The sequence below is a fragment of the Ostrinia furnacalis genome, unplaced genomic scaffold (assembly GCF_004193835.3).
Source record: "Ostrinia furnacalis isolate ACB-3 unplaced genomic scaffold, ASM419383v2 OfSCF3056, whole genome shotgun sequence".
NCBI lineage: Eukaryota > Metazoa > Arthropoda > Insecta > Lepidoptera > Crambidae > Ostrinia > Ostrinia furnacalis.
The window spans coordinates 439,616-456,110 of record NW_021133295.1 but is presented as its reverse complement, the minus strand read 5'-3'; the positions used below and the strand labels follow the sequence as shown (position 1 = coordinate 456,110).

At 34.4% G+C, this 16,495-nt stretch overlaps 1 protein-coding gene across 2 annotated transcripts in view; it reads left to right on the top strand.

Moving 5' to 3' along the window:
* LOC114357147 (putative GPI-anchored protein pfl2) overlaps positions 1-16,495 on the top strand; it is an 88,728-nt gene that overhangs the window by 38,536 nt on the left and 33,697 nt on the right. For both annotated transcript variants that reach the window (XM_028310644.1, XM_028310643.1), the window contains exon 2: positions 1,521-1,554. The gene's annotated coding sequence lies outside the window, so the exon portion shown is untranslated. The remainder of the gene's footprint in view (positions 1-1,520; positions 1,555-16,495) is intronic.

Here is a 16,495-nt window from a genome sequence, read left to right as displayed (position 1 = left end):
TGATTAGTTTATTTCAGCGTCAACTTTTGAAGATATTAGTGTATTTTCATTAGTTTGACCGGGTAATAGGTACCCTTCTAATCTATTATGTATTAAAGCCTCAAAGAGCACGTATCGTACATGTAGATCGCTGGAATGTGGACTGGTGCGCTATTAAATAATAAAACTAATTGTTCTAAAGCTTTTAAACGTGGTTTTACGATTTGATTGCTACCAGTTTTATGGAAGGCTGGTGTCTATGCTCTGTATCAGTGGTTGGCAACTCTTTGACATAGACAAAATAAAATATTTTGAGTTAACTCTCTTGATACTAAGGCACAATCCTTACTTTAACTTTGACAAGCGTCAAAATCTGTCAAACTCTATTACAAAAAGCACCGGTTATTGTTATTGTTACGGTTTATGAGGTGGTGCAACTCATCCTGAGATAATGTCCTGGTTATCAGCTAAGACGAAAGTAGCAGCCATCAGTTTCATGAAACTGCTAGAACCGCTGGACTTATGTCGCGCCTATTATAAGTTGTAACTTTGGCAGCAATTTAAGTAAGTGAGGCATTTTGGTGCCTCACTTACTTAAAATGCTTTGTTGCTTAAAAATTGCCAAAGCGTAAATATTAATTTAGACTAACAAAAGAGCCGCGAGAGTTGTCGACTGCTGGTCTATACAGCAAAGGGTTCGATGAATGGGGAAATAAGGGTCAATTTACATAATCTTCTAATTACTGGAACCATTTTATGGATATCATGATGCGAATCCATATCTTACGTTACATCAAAAGGTACCGTAAACTATATGTACCGTAAAACTCTAGAAACAACCGTAAAATATTTATAATTAGACAACTCGATGGCCGGTACTACGAGCTACTACAAAAATCTAATTACATTAAAAACATAATTAACGCTGCCTAATGATGTAGCAAGAACATGGATTGTGTGAAAAATTGGTAATTTAACGGCAATAATACTAATTTAGATTCATTATGATCATCTCAGCAATAATGAGGAATTGAAAAAATAAACTTTTGATAGATTTAGAACGATTAGTCAAGAAAAAACTATTATTTCTAGTATTACACGAGAATAGTAAAAGTCAATGTCGTTGAACCATGTGAATAAAATATGGGTCGCTCACCCCTGATAGCTGGTCCTTGAAAGCCTTTCACAATCAACCTGAAATGCATTTTATGTCCTGTGTCATAAAACTAAAATTCTTTTAACGGCCAGGAAATACTGACCATTTTTATATGACCCCAATGGCAAGGTTACTTTGTAGAGATGAGAGATCAGGTTTGGTGGATATGTCTCTAATGATAGGGTAATTGGTCGAAATGTTGACACTCGTGTCCGACACGCAATAATCGATTATAGGGTTCAGTAATTCTCACGAAGGTATCACTATGTTTGTTTTACACATTGGAAAAACATTACGAATATTTTCAGTTTAGAAATTAACTTCAGTAATATGCAGTTTGAAGTCTTTTTCTTGTAGAAAGTGTAAAATGTTATTTTTGTTTCAGATCATGAGTTCCGAGGGTTGACGTCATCAAAAAGGTATAAATAATGAAATAAATACTTTACGAAGTGTTAGTCATTCTAGCTAGACTAGCGAGGTTCATAATTCATTATTATTAGTTATCTTTAATATCAACTGCTAATCGTTTTAAGATACATAACGATCTATCGATAGTAGATCACGCTGAAGCGCAATTATTATTTTACTGCAGTCTATCTAAACCAATTAGAACGTCACTAATTTAGTTATAAGTAACTAGTTTATGGTAATTACGTACTTTCAAAAAACGATGGAGTCAGAGATACTTCAGCAAAGAGTGGAGATATGATGACAAATACAGTGGAAAATGCTTAAGAAAATGGTACAAGGAGTTGTATCCAACTAGTGAGCGCGTAAAAAAATGACATTAAATGTATACGGATTGTACAGCGCCCCTAGCGGAAACTTTCAAGAACTAAAATTTTCATATATTTTTTTTAGGACTTACAAGGTTTTTATCCCTTGGAGGGTTGTCTTTTGCCCTGTGTAGGCTTAGTATTAGGTAGTAGTATGACCTTTTTAAAAATGCAGGTAACGAATAAGCTAATTTTTTGGTGTTGCTAATGTCATGGGCTCGAACTCCTCCTATATTCTTCTGATTAATTTCGTTGCGGGTCCAATGACAGTTTAACTTTCCCCCGGGACAAACTTGACCTTCATTGGTTGGGGTTTTATGGCGGTCAAGCTGTAGATCCTGGCTACACAGGAGTTGCAGTGGTGGGAACGAGAGGTGGGAATAATGTCATGGGCGATGGTGATCGTTGACCTGATTGGGAGGTGATCAGGTGGCCCTGGTTCGTCTGACTCTAATATAAAAAAAACTAAATAAAAATGTTGCTGTTACAAGGCAGCCCTGTCGTAGCAAGCAGATCAAAACGCAACAAACAAGAGTGCGGCAAAAAGCATAAGTGCAGCGCGTGCGCCGTGGAATGGGCGGAGAAAGCCGCGTGCGCCGGACCGCGACTACGCGCCAGGGGTGATGCTGTAGACTCCAGGCTTAATCTCAGGCAGTAGTGTTGGTGACTCATTTAATAGTTTAGTAACGTAAGTGCGCCTATTAACGACCCCCCAAAATTTGTATTCTATTACCGCCCTATTTTTATTTCTTTCATAAAAGACATAATAACAGGTTCCAGAAAACACGTTACCTTAAAAATATCTAGATATGTTTATTGACTATCAAAATGATTAAAGTTTGTGTTCGTAAATAACCAGTAAACGGAGTTATTTGACATTAAATGGGATGCGCCCGCAACGGACGCGCTTTTCATACTGACGCGCTCCCAGCTACTTAAGGTGCACCTTGTTATTAATTAGCGATTTTAACACATTTAAAATGAGTTTACTAACATGTTTTTGCATAACAATATTAATTCGTACTTTAGTTTCCTTAATAAACCCTCAATACAGTCCTCTCGCTGTATTTTTGTGGCTTAAATACAATTTTAAATAAGGGCGGTAATAGAAACACTTTTAATAATTTTGTTTCTAATAACGACCCATGGCGTTGTTAGAATTTTGATAACATTTTTTATTTTAGTATTTACATCTTTAATTACGCATTTAACCTCCATTTTGTTATCTTGATCGATTCATAAGAATATTTCACATAATTAAATCAATTAACGCCATACGTTAATTGTCATAGGTTTGGCATAAAACTGCAATGAACATTAAAGAATATCTCTAATAATGTATGACAATAGATTTTATAAAAACCTGTTAAAATCTAATAAGTACCTATTTGATACAAAATAAAACCTATTAAAAATGATACTTCACTGATCACGTCTTCATTAAGGTAGATATTTTTGCTGGTTACTGTTTTTTTTTACGGTCGCTAATAGAATAAAGTAATATTCATACTTAATTCTATTACCGCCTCATAACTATAACGCCACCTGCGAAGACTTATAAGCCTGTATTTTGTATATAACTAACATTTATGACATGACACCAAACCAATCATGCGTTATCACAACTACTATGTAATTCGAAATATTTGTAAGTATGCACCCAAATACGGGGTAATATTAAGGGGTTAGAAATAAAATAAGGGAGTAATCATTCATACTATTTTAATAAAATTATTTTTGTTCCATCATGTTTATCCATTTTGAGTCGTTCTCTGTAAGCTTTTTGCCTTTCGGCATTGGTTTTTGGCGGCATTCCTAAAAAAACAAAAGAAGTAATCACATAAAAACAGGCCTCCGTCACTCGCCTATGCCGGCCGAGATAATTACCTACAGCGCGCGACAACTTCAAGTTGCAAATCAGTAAAGGCTGCCACGCGCCGTGACGCGCCTGTGAGCACACGCGTACCTATACACGCTCGGTGTATCATCGTCGCAATCAAGGTTTATTGTTCCAACGGCACTGTTATTCTTCTTTAATGGAAAATCGTAATATTTAGGAGTAATAATTAACTGTAGTGATTTAAATAATTATAAAAAACTACACTTTTAAAATAATTTTGAAATGCTTATGACAAAAATCTGTAGCAAAAAAATTATTTTAGCTAATAAAAACATTAACTTTACTTCACCGTGTATATTTTCCGACACCTTTTAAAACTGTTTGTCCAATTTCGTATTATCGCAACACTGAAGTTTATTAATAGGTACTTTAGAGATGGTACGATTATACAAACACCACTAAATTAAAGTTTACCAATCGTAAATATAATAAAAAAATAAGTTTTTATTTATTTTACTTTGCTTATATACAACCCTGACGCTTGAGCTGTGAGGTAGATCAATTCTGAACACAAAAAATTGCGCTCTTGTGAGCGTAGTAGTAAGATGAGATTTCGAATGCACCATGTGCGTTGGATATTTTGCATTATTATTATTACCGTTAAAATGCCGGCATCTGATCCTACACAAAGGAGTGCAATTTCTGTTGCTACTATTATGTATTCTGTGATAAAAACGTAATCTAAATGATTTGATAATTTTTTGCTGGTGGCACTTCTGTAAAGCAGATAGTATCCAATCCTTTTGTTATTAACGCTCTATATTTTTTGAAATTAATTAAGTAGTGAATATTACTATGCTTAGTCAGGTAATAACAGTATACACTCAGCATTATGTTGTACTTTTTCGTAACGTAACGAAATTCGCAAAAAACGTAACGAAATATTAGACAAAATGAGATCAGAAACAAGTATTTTTTTGATAAAATTTGTTACAGCAAATATAAAAGCTTACTAAATGTTCGTACCACACGTATTACAAAAAATGGTTAAATGAAGACTTACCGTTCTATATAAAATCGCTGATTTTACTGCCTGTTACGAAAAAGTAATCCCACAAAACACACACGTTTTCACTAATTTTCGCGATAGATGTTATGGCGGAGACGTCAGGCCAACAGCCATTCAGAGTGCAGCTATTGTTGTCCGTGTAAAATAAATACGGAATTGTTCAGAAACCATGGGAAAGTAGAAATAAATCGTAACTAAAGAGTAAATAACGAAATAGTAAATGAGAGCGACTCATTTTGTTTTTTTGCTTTAAATTGCCAATTCATTATGACACCCCATAGAAAATCAATTTGATACAGAAACTGCGATTACTGTAGAACGATAATACAAAGAAATTTACAATAATTTAGTTACGTATCGCATTTTATGACCAAAAATACATGAAAAAGCTAGGGGTGGCAAACAGGTTTTTGTATGAAAGGTAAAAAAGGACTATTTTTAAAATATCTAAATATTTGGTAATAAGTAGGATTATAGCTATAATTCTTCGTTATCTTAAAGATTAATATTCATCCTTCAAAATTGTGAGTGTGTTTTTTTTGTGTGATGATTTATAAATATAAAACTTTTGAACTGTTTCAAAGCACACTTTTTTTTTTCAAAATGTAAATTTTTTTTGAGAAATACTCATGTAACTTTTTAAGATCTTTTGAATAATAAAAAAATAATTTAATATAATTATACAGACAGTGTCCAATTGTTCATAGTTTAAATTAAAATACACAATTACACACAATTAAAATCAATCAAAAACTAATTAAAAATAAAAATGAAATATTAAATGAAAATTAAATTTTATTAAAACTCAAATACAGTTTAAATAATGACCCCCACTACTCACTAGAACACCGGGTACTGCGTAATCAAGTATAATAGAGGAATTTATTATTCTACTATTTCTGCTTGATTATTTATTTATTTTCGAGAAGCGTGCCTTTACTCTTTTAATAATAAAAAAAAATAACTTGAAAAAAAAAAACAAATTTAACTAAAAGCAAAACAAATTTAACTCGAAAAAATCAAGTGGTTCCCGAGCCTCTCAGCGGGAATCGAACCCGTGCCTCTTGGAATATACCCAATTGAAGAACAATATTCTTAGCGGTCGGTAATAGAAACAGAAAAAACGTTAATAGAAACACACCTCGTCTATAGGTCGGTAATAGAAACAACTGCTTTTTCAGATTAAATTGCTATTTATTAATTATTGTGTGATTGTATACTCATTGTTACTACTTGAATTCAAAGATTACTTCATCAGTGTTATAAATAAATTAAAGTGTCTTTTCTATCACCACGTCTTATATCTAATTTTCTAACGTTTATCCGAAGTCAGCTTAAACTGGCGGTAATAGGCGCATTTACGTTAGTCATACGCCCGTATTCACAAACTTCATGAGGTCTCACAGTGCGCGTGAATGCACAGGGTGACGCACGAACCAATCACAGAGCTCTATTCAACGCTGTGCGTTCGATTTGCTGCATCAAAAATCAAAATCAAAAGTATTTATTCAGTTTAGACCACAAATGGCACTTATGAACGTCAAAATATTATTATAGAAAATAATAAAAAAAGAAAAGGTAGCCCTTATGGGGCACTTTACATGTCTCATCTTTTGGGCCCTACCAGCGCTTCGAGACAAACATATGGCAAGTGCTGAGAAGAAACGCCGGAACAAACTCAGTCACCACTAATTGCCAGGAATTATCTAACGGTAAGAATAACCAAATTCGAGTACATCAAATATGTGCAGACTGAACTTAAGCAAGCATCGTTTGTGAATATCGGCGATAGTTGCACTGAGTATGTACCGATTGATAAGTGCGATTCTGTAGGCAAATTAAGTTTGTTACTCTGAAAAAAAAAAATGCACTGTCGCAGTTGAGACGGGCAAATTACCCTTTAAATAGAGAAAAACATTTTTCATTGGTTTGATGTTATCTCTTATAATCGACAAAATTTATCCACAAAATGTATGTATTTGGACGCTTGGACGAGAATACCTGAGAATATATCGTACATATTTGGTGGACCGAAACCAATAGAGTGTGTAAGCGAAATGAAATAGAAATTATCGACAATATTATTGCAATAAATCCAAAACTTTGATAGACCAATATCTAAAAGACTAGAATAAACATGACTTACAATACAGTTAGTGTTGCGATTTTGAGATCTCGATTGTTTTCTGCAAAACGATCGATTAAACAACACTACAGTAAAGACGATTCCAGTAATTACTGACGCCGAGCGTAAAATCAGATTCCGTAACATTGCACATATCCATAATAAAAGTATTTCCGGATACACTGCGTTACTAACAGAGTTGTTAGTAAGTAGCGCTTAGAGTAATTATAATTGGGATTTGATGTTACATTTGTAAGACTACATGGAGGAATTGTGAAGACATTAAATTGATTTATGGTGTTTTTTAAATGTAGTCGACGGTGTTAAGTAATATTTTTATACTTTGTGCAATATGTGCTCAAAACAGTTTTTAAGGCCTTTATTTGTCAGACGACGATTGGCAAAATCAATGGGCGTGGGCACTGTGGGTAAAATTCAAGTATTCATAATCTGTAATTTGAAAATCTTATTGTGTTTTTTGATTTAGCATTGGTGATAGTTTTCATAAGTCGATAAAAGCTGGGTTGCACCATCTTACTTTAACTTTAAAGTCTGTCAAACTCCATACAAAAAACACCGGTTATCGTTATAGTTACGGTCAAAGTTAGGTGGTGCAACTCAGCCTAAGAGCCATCATTTATTTGGATGATCCAAACTCAAAATGAATAAAATACAATACAAAACAAATTACTTGTACCAAATAACTAAGCTGCTTAACATGCGCTATGCAGCCTTGTTCGTGACAATACAGCTTCCGTCAGTTACTCTTTGTAAGTCAAAATGTCTCATGTATTACCATTAATAATGCCAAAGACACTTTGTCTGTCTGTTACTATTTTACGCGTGACCCGTTACTTAGAAGTAGATGATCCAATAAATAGAGATTGGACCTTGGAGAAGGATGTAGGTCACCTTATTTGGGAAAAACAATTATAAAATTGGTAAAATAGGGGATGAAATTTTGGACGGTAAGCCCACCTTTTAAAATTTGACATAATATAGAAAGATCACAACTCTACGTGATAGGTATAAGATGAGTTACCAAGAGTTAATCTGCTGCAGTAATTTGTTAGTTAGTTCGTAAAATCTTCTAAAACATTTTGTGAAACATCGTACTCTACATCATCCTTTGAAGCTTCATCCATTGAAGCCAAGGGCAGAAGCTAGCTCTAAATAATGAGCTGAAAGTAGGTTACTCAGGCTGTCATGTGGACAAGGTCGAGAGGGTATGAAGGTGCTTTTGACAATTTACTACAGAATTACCTTAGCGATTCCTCTTCTTAACAACTAGTGTCAGACTTTAAGCGTTAACCGATGTGTGGTCGTCTCTTAGACCGGAATAACAAAGTGGAAAATTCTAACTATCCACTTTGTTATAACTTAGAGTTTAAATCATCTTTTTGTGGTTTCACCGCCAAACATCATAAAAGGTGGAATTTGTACGAAGAGACGAGCGGCTTTGAACTTTGGTAGAGTTAGTTTTTAAATTGTAGTGAAGCTAAAAACATTAAATCTCTCTACCTACAAGCTCTACTTATTTTTGAGCTAATATTTGGAAGAATTATGTGTAGTTATTACTGATTGATCATCGTTAAAACTGATCATTACCAAAGACACTTCTCTAACCAGCGCGCGCGCATCTATGTCACGTGTCTCGGCTCCTTAAGAACTGGGCTGTCACAAATGACGTCATTTGTCCCGGTCTGGTTTCCTGACTCATCTTTACGAACTGTAATTATTATTGCACTTGTTTTGTTATCGAAAATGTACCGTTAAGATCGGCTTGGTACCGAGTGCATTGCTTGCTAACCTGAATTCGTTTATCATAGATCTGTATTATGAAATGATGCTCATTAAATTGAAAGTCAAGCATAAATCTTAAGCTAATGATTGTTTGATTCCAATATTTTAGAAATTTAGATCAATGCTCAAGTATTTTATTCTACCTAAAATTATTAATAAAAGTGTTTAGTTATTAAAATTTTACCATCACAGGTAGGCTATAACCAGATTCAAAATCTATGAGTCTGGTTATAACTATCGTTATAATTATGATTAATTGATGTTATTGAGCTATAATGTGTTCTTTAAATGTCACTCTGTTATCTGCATCAAAGTTTGTGACCAGTGACCATGATAAAAATAGCAAAGAAGAATTCAATTTTGTAAAACATTCATCAAACTTATCTAGGTTAGTATATGTCTAAGAATAGGTTAACAATCGCATATTATTTGCATTAATTCATGTAAATGTTAAATGACAGTCGTTACGAAATTAAAACGTACAATTTACATGGACTACATTTACTTCGGAAGCGGTTTCATAAAATTAGCTGGTAATAACCTATAATAATATTTTATTTTCTACACTCTACTGAATACGTAAGAATTGTTTAGGCTATCTATAGCCAATCCTTTATTTACCTAAATTGTAACATCAATTTACCTAATTAATTTATGCTTGTATAACGTAGAATACGTGTTTTTCGTAGGATGAATTTTGCTTGAATACCAACAACAGAAATACGTCGTTTTTATTACGAAATCAAACAGCTGTTGGCTCTAGAAGCAGATAATTGATATATTTTGTTTATTGGAGTATCGAGTGACCAAAATATTTCGTTGTTTAACATTTAAATATGATAAAAGTGACATTCAAACATTGTAATAATCTGTCATCCACGAATAGGTAAGCTGTTACCCACCAGACAGCGTGATCTAATAACCTTTGGTTGGATATATTTGATTCTCGTTTTTTAACAGTCAGCTTTAGAAATTGGCAATCTTGAAAAATAATTTGAAATTACAGTCTCAGTCGATAAGAAAATTTCAAGGGGTGAAATAGGGGAATAAGCTTGTTTGTTTTACTGATTTTCTTAAAGATAGGAAAGTTTATTAGACAAGGCATTAAGTTCGCCTTTTTGTACCGCTTTTTTTGTGTGTAACAAAGTTTTTTAATAAATAAAGTTATAAGTTCGTACGTAGATTTACATGTAAACATAGAATCAAGCAATATAAAAACTAGTAGGCTAGTACTTGTATTTGTTTTTGGTAATATAATGTAAAATGTAATATGTAGGTATAATAAGTACGTGTTTCGTTACGTTACGTTAATTATTGCAACAAGCGCAGCGGGCGCCAGATAGTAGTTATGAATCAACCGTGATTACTGGAGTTGACCTTTATTATTTTATAACATCACATTATAATGTAACAGTATCGGTAATGTTATAGATACATACAAATGCAATAGAATAACGTGACTAACTGGAAACTTTGTAGCGGAGGCCGATCTGTTGCTAAGTAAATACTAAATAGGTAAAAATAAATAAATAAATAAATATCCTTGGACATTTTACACTGCGCTTCTAGTCCCAAACTAAGCAAACCTTGTACTATGGGTACTAGACAACGGATATAAACATACCTAAATACTTTTTTTTTGTAAATACATACATATTATGCATAGAAAACACCCAGTCCAATACAAACAAATATGTTCATGCACACAAATGTTTGTACTGTGCGGGAATCGAAGTAGTCCGTTTCGAACCACTACACCAAACGGCCGACAAAGTCTGTACTAACGGCATTTCCTATATTTTTAGAGGCTGCAAGGGTCAATGAAATAAATCGATCAAACAAATGGTAGGTACAGTCAGCGTCAAATAATTCGAAACACCCAAAGTAGTCAATAAGTTCGCAACACGTCTTTGTTATATTGGAATAAGGTTGTTAAATCAACTTTTTGGCCACTTCGGGTGTCACGAACTATTTGATGCTGACTGTAACAGCGGAACATTACCGTAAAATTCCAAAACCAATGGACAACACGCATAAGTTGTAATATTAAGTTAAATTATGACTTGATTTAAAGTTTAGATCACACACATTACACTAGTTTTTATTTCACCTCAATCCATCCAGTATTACCGAAGATAGAGCCTCGAGAAGTTTACGGACTTTTTAAAATTTTCAAAAATTTCCAATATTCGCGCGTGACGTCACAACATGATTTTGCAGCCCCCGCACGTTAACCCATTTACCACTTTTTGTCTTTTTCCAACTAAAATAAAATTTTACCTAACTGACAACTGTTGTTAGTTGTCATCGTTCAATTACATTATTTTATAATTTTTGGGACATATACAAGCTAAGAAGCTTTGATAAATGTGATTCTCATGTAATGTAAGTTAAATAGATTTAGAGTTGTGAAACAGTCAAATTAATGTACCTGCTAAATTGCGAGTTCTTTTTTCTTTGATCATGGCAGGACACGCTGCCGGGTGTCCTAAATATGCTGAAGTATAAAAAAATTCACGTTGCTGAAGTATACATTTTTTTTTATCTTGTTTGTTTTTATAATGCGAAAGTTTGGATGTCTGGAAGTTTAAAATAAAGTAATGTTTATTTCTCACCAACATAACAGATAATATTATGATAACAAACAATCAGGAAAAACAAAAAGTAATAATGTTGGTGGGTTGATACCTGAACTAGGAAGATTCCTGTGTCTCAGGTTTGTTACTCTTTCACGCAAAAAGTACTCAACGGATTTTGTTGAAACTGTACAATATTATTGTTTGTAACCCAGATTAACATAATATAGGCTATAATTTATGCCGATCTGTGACACTAAATTTCACGCGGCTGAAGCCCCAGGCAAAAGCTAGTCGTGAAATAAATAGGAAAGTTTAAGGTTCTGAAACGTGGTCGCTTACTATGGGCCTCATAAGAAGGCTCAAGGTCACCCAAAGGGTAATGGAGCGGGCTATGCTCGGGGTTTCCCTGCGTGATCGAATCAGAAATGAGGAGATCCGCAGGAGAACCAAAGTGACCGACATAGCACGCAGAATTGCTAAAATCAAGTGGCAGTGGGCGGGACACATAGCTCGTAGAGACGATGGCCATTGGGGCAGAAAATTTCTTGAGTGGCGACCACGGGCTGGAAGACGTAGCGTGGGCAGGCCTCCTACTAGGTGGACCGACGATCTGGTAAAGGTCGCGGGAAGAACCTGAATGCGGGCAGCGCAGGACTGTTCATTATGAAAAACCTATGGAAAACCCAAAGGCCTCTCGCCTTTGTCCAGCAGTGAACGTCATTTGGAACGACGAAATAGGAAAGAATGTAACTATCAAAAATCTTCTCTAAGGCAGCATTTTTCCAATTTCGCAACGAGCGCGGCAATCACACTTAACTAACAGACTAACAGAGAGCATAGCGAAATCTATTTTAATCACCAATTTTCAAAACTCACGGAACACTTTCCAGGTAACCACGTTAATTTGTACCAAACGACTGGACTATAATTAAATTGATATAAAAATTTGGGTACATCTTCTCAAAAACAAAAGAACTGGTGCTAAAAGGGTTAAGTGACGTTTTGACATTTGTAGAAGGCCTTGTAGAAGGGGAGGCTATGGTGCTGAATGTGGATTAACTCGAGTGTCATAGTAACTTATTAGACTGCTAAGCTTGATGATAAAAAGAAAAATATTTTATTCAATGTACAATAACGGAATGAAAAGGTTCGTCAGTTTTCAAATTGATTCCTTCAACGAATCGGGAGCACATATTACCTTTTGAAACTATGTTACAGAATAGTCTAGATTTAGAGAAAATAATCTTTAACTGTTCGTCAGTAAAGTTCAAAATTATTCAGATCAAAGTTGTTTGACGATTTATCTTGTCAAGAAGATTATTATGACTGATAAACAAACCTTCTTGTTGGTTCAACCTGCCAACGTACGTCATATTTATTTAAATGTTAGCAGCATTGTTTCTTGCACGGTTATGTTGGCAGGTTTGACTCTTACAGTACCTAGTGCATGCAAAAACCGACACTAAGGTGACGAACCTTTTCATTTCGCGACTGTACATAGTCTGGTCATAAGTTCTGTCATATTATAATAACTTTTGAATTTTGAATGAAGGTTTCAAAAACATTTTTTACTGAATTAGAATTAAAGAGAAAAAATGTGCGATAGTTCGAATTTTATTTTATGTGTAGTGGACGCATAAAGAAGTCCGAACTGTAGTTGTCACGTTGCATTGCTACGCGCCAAAGCAGATTTTCGTTGTGCTGAAAAAATTTAGTTTATCTTTTCATTAAATGATAGGTATAGGTGTACCAGAATCTCATGGAAAACAAAAATATTGGAAAAGTGTGTCTTTCATAAAGTCAAAGTCAAAGTCAAAATTTCTTTATTTGTTTAGACTAATAAATAGTTCTTACATCATATGGCAAATGTCTATGATTTTATTGTCACCTGTCAACGTAAATCTAGTGAACTGTCAGTCGCTGCAGAAATTTTGTAATCTCTTCATGCCTATTTGTTATTTTTGTGAAAAAGTCGAAAAAGCTCAAGCAAGTCATATTGTTTTCAATATGTATTGTAAAATACGGCATAATTCAAAGTCAATCTTTGATTTTAAAGCGCGTCGTTGAGTTGACAGTATGTTGGAGTGAAATTTGATACATTTAGTTTATTACCTAACTGCGTCAGAAGGAGGGTTTTTTTTAAATATTATTCTTATAATAGCTGCTTTATCGGGGGTTTCAGGTGTATCTCACAAATTGGTGCAGAGGAATGGTGAAAATGTTATGACCATGTAAATAAAACTGAAAAAGATTTCATCAAGTAAGATGTAAGATAGAATAATTGAAATGGTGGAAGAGCAATTTATAATTCGGCCTGATCATCACTTACCATCAGGTGAGATAAACAGGCCAAGAGCTTCCTCGTTGTGGATAAAAAAATAATAATAATAATAAATAACTCTTTATCTTGATCAACTATTGAAAAAAAGTGGAATCCTTGGAATCGTTTTCTAGTTCTGAATGAAGTGATTAGTTATAAGTATGATACATAATAAAATTAGTTACATAAAGTAATATACGATTTACTTATTTTTCAAGACATTTTCCTATCATATTACTGACGGGATTGCTACCATGTACCTTAGTTTTGAGTTTCCAATAATTCGGCACTGTTGCAAGCGCCATGGTCACGGAGTAACTGAAGAAATTAAAACCAGACATCGTTCAGATGTGCGTTAAAAAGACCTGAGATTTAAAAAAATCCCACGTTTTGTTTAAACAGTAAGCCAAAAAAAAGTGACTTGAAAATGGAATACAAAATGATAAGGTATGGTAAATGATAAGTCTTTATCAATGAAGAAGCAGAAGTTCAATTTCATGTGACCTCCATCTAGGCTAGTTTCCATCGTCACTCAAAGTTTGGCTGCGGTCTCAAATTTGGGCTTAATTGAGGTATTTTTTGGGTGAGAGGCGTAAGAACTAATGCCGTTTTATATCAAAAATTGATACTTAGAGGTAATCAACCAGGTACAAAGTATTTCCTTGTATGTTAGTCTGCCACTCTTTAGTAAGTCCCGAAATCCCCGCTTCGGCTCCCCTACTAACCATTCTAACCATTGTACACAGATAATATCTTACATGCAGCTTTTCATGTTACTACGTCACATTTTCTAAATCCGCGCGGAAAATCGCTCCTAGCGGAAGAGCGCACTTTGAGCTTGAATATTTCAGTCATTTTTAAAGATATCAAAAAAGTAAAAACACAGTATTTATTCTAATTTTTTGTAGTTTTTTTTGGCATCTTCAACAAAAATTGTGCGCCATGTCCATTGTATTGCGAAATTGGTAGTACGATTATAATTCATATTTACGCAACAAAACGAAGCGGATCATCCGTGAAACATGAGCTTTTTGCTGTTAATCCATTTATGATTTATTTGCTTTGTTGGTAAACACTAGGCTCAAAAAGTGTGTGTTCTGCAACGTGACAGCAAGCCGGATTTATTGATGGGTGACCGTCTTAAGGCATAGGTTTATTCAAATTCCATATTAATATGTAGGGCTTTTTGGGGAACTGACCAGTCCCAAAGATATCTTGCTCTACCACCACTTTGGGACAACATATCGGCTGGTGTTGAGAAGTAGCTGAAGAAAGTCAGTCACCTTTGTCAGTCTCCAGTGTATAAACTTAAACTTATTTTTAGTAAGTAAGGGTAAGACTAACATAAAGGAAATTACTTAAAAATTTATTTCTCATTTAGTGTACCTACCTCCAAAAAATTTCGTTTTCCTAGATGTACCTTGAACCATCTTGAACACAAAAAGTTTGCGGAACACTGCACGGTACGCAAAATTCCACAAATGGCAATGATTCTGGTGCTCAAATAACTATTTTTTTATGGAAGCAACATCGAAAACAAAGCAAAAAAACTTCGCTGTACTATTTGACTGATCACAATTTAATAAAGTAGGTAGTAAGTACAATATTTTTTTCAATGGAGATAGCAAATGTACAGAGAAAGTGATGGAACTCTACATGCGTCTGCTCTTAGAGTTAATAAGGAAATGATGATTGTAAACGACATCTTGCGCAACGTCACGATACGAGACGAGAAGAACCATTACAGAGTTATTTGGAACCGACTCAGTCTGCGAGGATATTATTTTGATGTAAGAACTTCCCAAAAATGGAACATAACATAACCGCCTCTAATGTCTAGTGGTAAGACCATCTGCTTCAGACGCAGAGATCCCGGGTTCGATTCCCAGTGGGGGCAGATTTTCCTGTTCGGTTTGGTTGGTGGTAGGGCTTGTTTTAAGTCCGCCTGGCTAGCTACCACCATCTTACCTTTGTCTGTCGCCATAACACCAATGTTAACAGCATTGTTGTGTTCCGGCAGTTAGAGGTAAGATAGCCAGTTTCGCGGTGGTTGAGGATTCCGGGTGAAGCTCGCTTCCACCTTCGGCCTGATCATCACTTACCATCAGGTGAGATACAGGCCAAGAGCTTCCTCGTTGCGGATAAAAAAAAAATCAACTGTCTAAAAAGTGCGTATAGATCGGAGACCAAAACTAGTGACTGAGTTTCTTGCGCTGCTTCTTCTCAGCACTGGCCCACTTATGGTCCCGAAGCAGTGGTAGGTTTAATACTGGGACGTGTAAAAGTGTTTTTTAAAAGCCTACTTTCAAAATAAAATTAGTATGAGTTTTAGATTCTATTTTAAGCATAGATAGGTATGTCATGATCGGTTAATTTAACCAATAATTAAACCAATCATGGGACAAATATGACTGAGATTGTTTTGTAATACGAAATCAATTAAGTTTACTTCGCTGATGCTAATTTTGCTTTTGTTTTTTTTTGTCTAGGAGTAGGTACCTATTGTACAACAAAAAAAAATCTACAGTGAGTGTTACAAATTAACGAATGCTTCACTGTCAAGAACTCATTAGATTTCTATAAGGTACTTTGAATTGTTTACTTTCATGCAAGTAATTGGCTTTTGGATCGTCATTTATATTAACCATGTCAAGATTTGTGACATTAATAAGTTTTTAATGTAACATAATTCAGTTAATTTAACATGTTGTTTGTTATTTTCTTTCTTTAAATTAATGAAATATAAGTACAAGAATAATTACACAGGTGTATTGCACTAATTGTTTCCTTTAGCAGTTTGTTACTTTAGGGTCGTGGTGTCTTGTTTTACTTACCTTTATTGATTTAT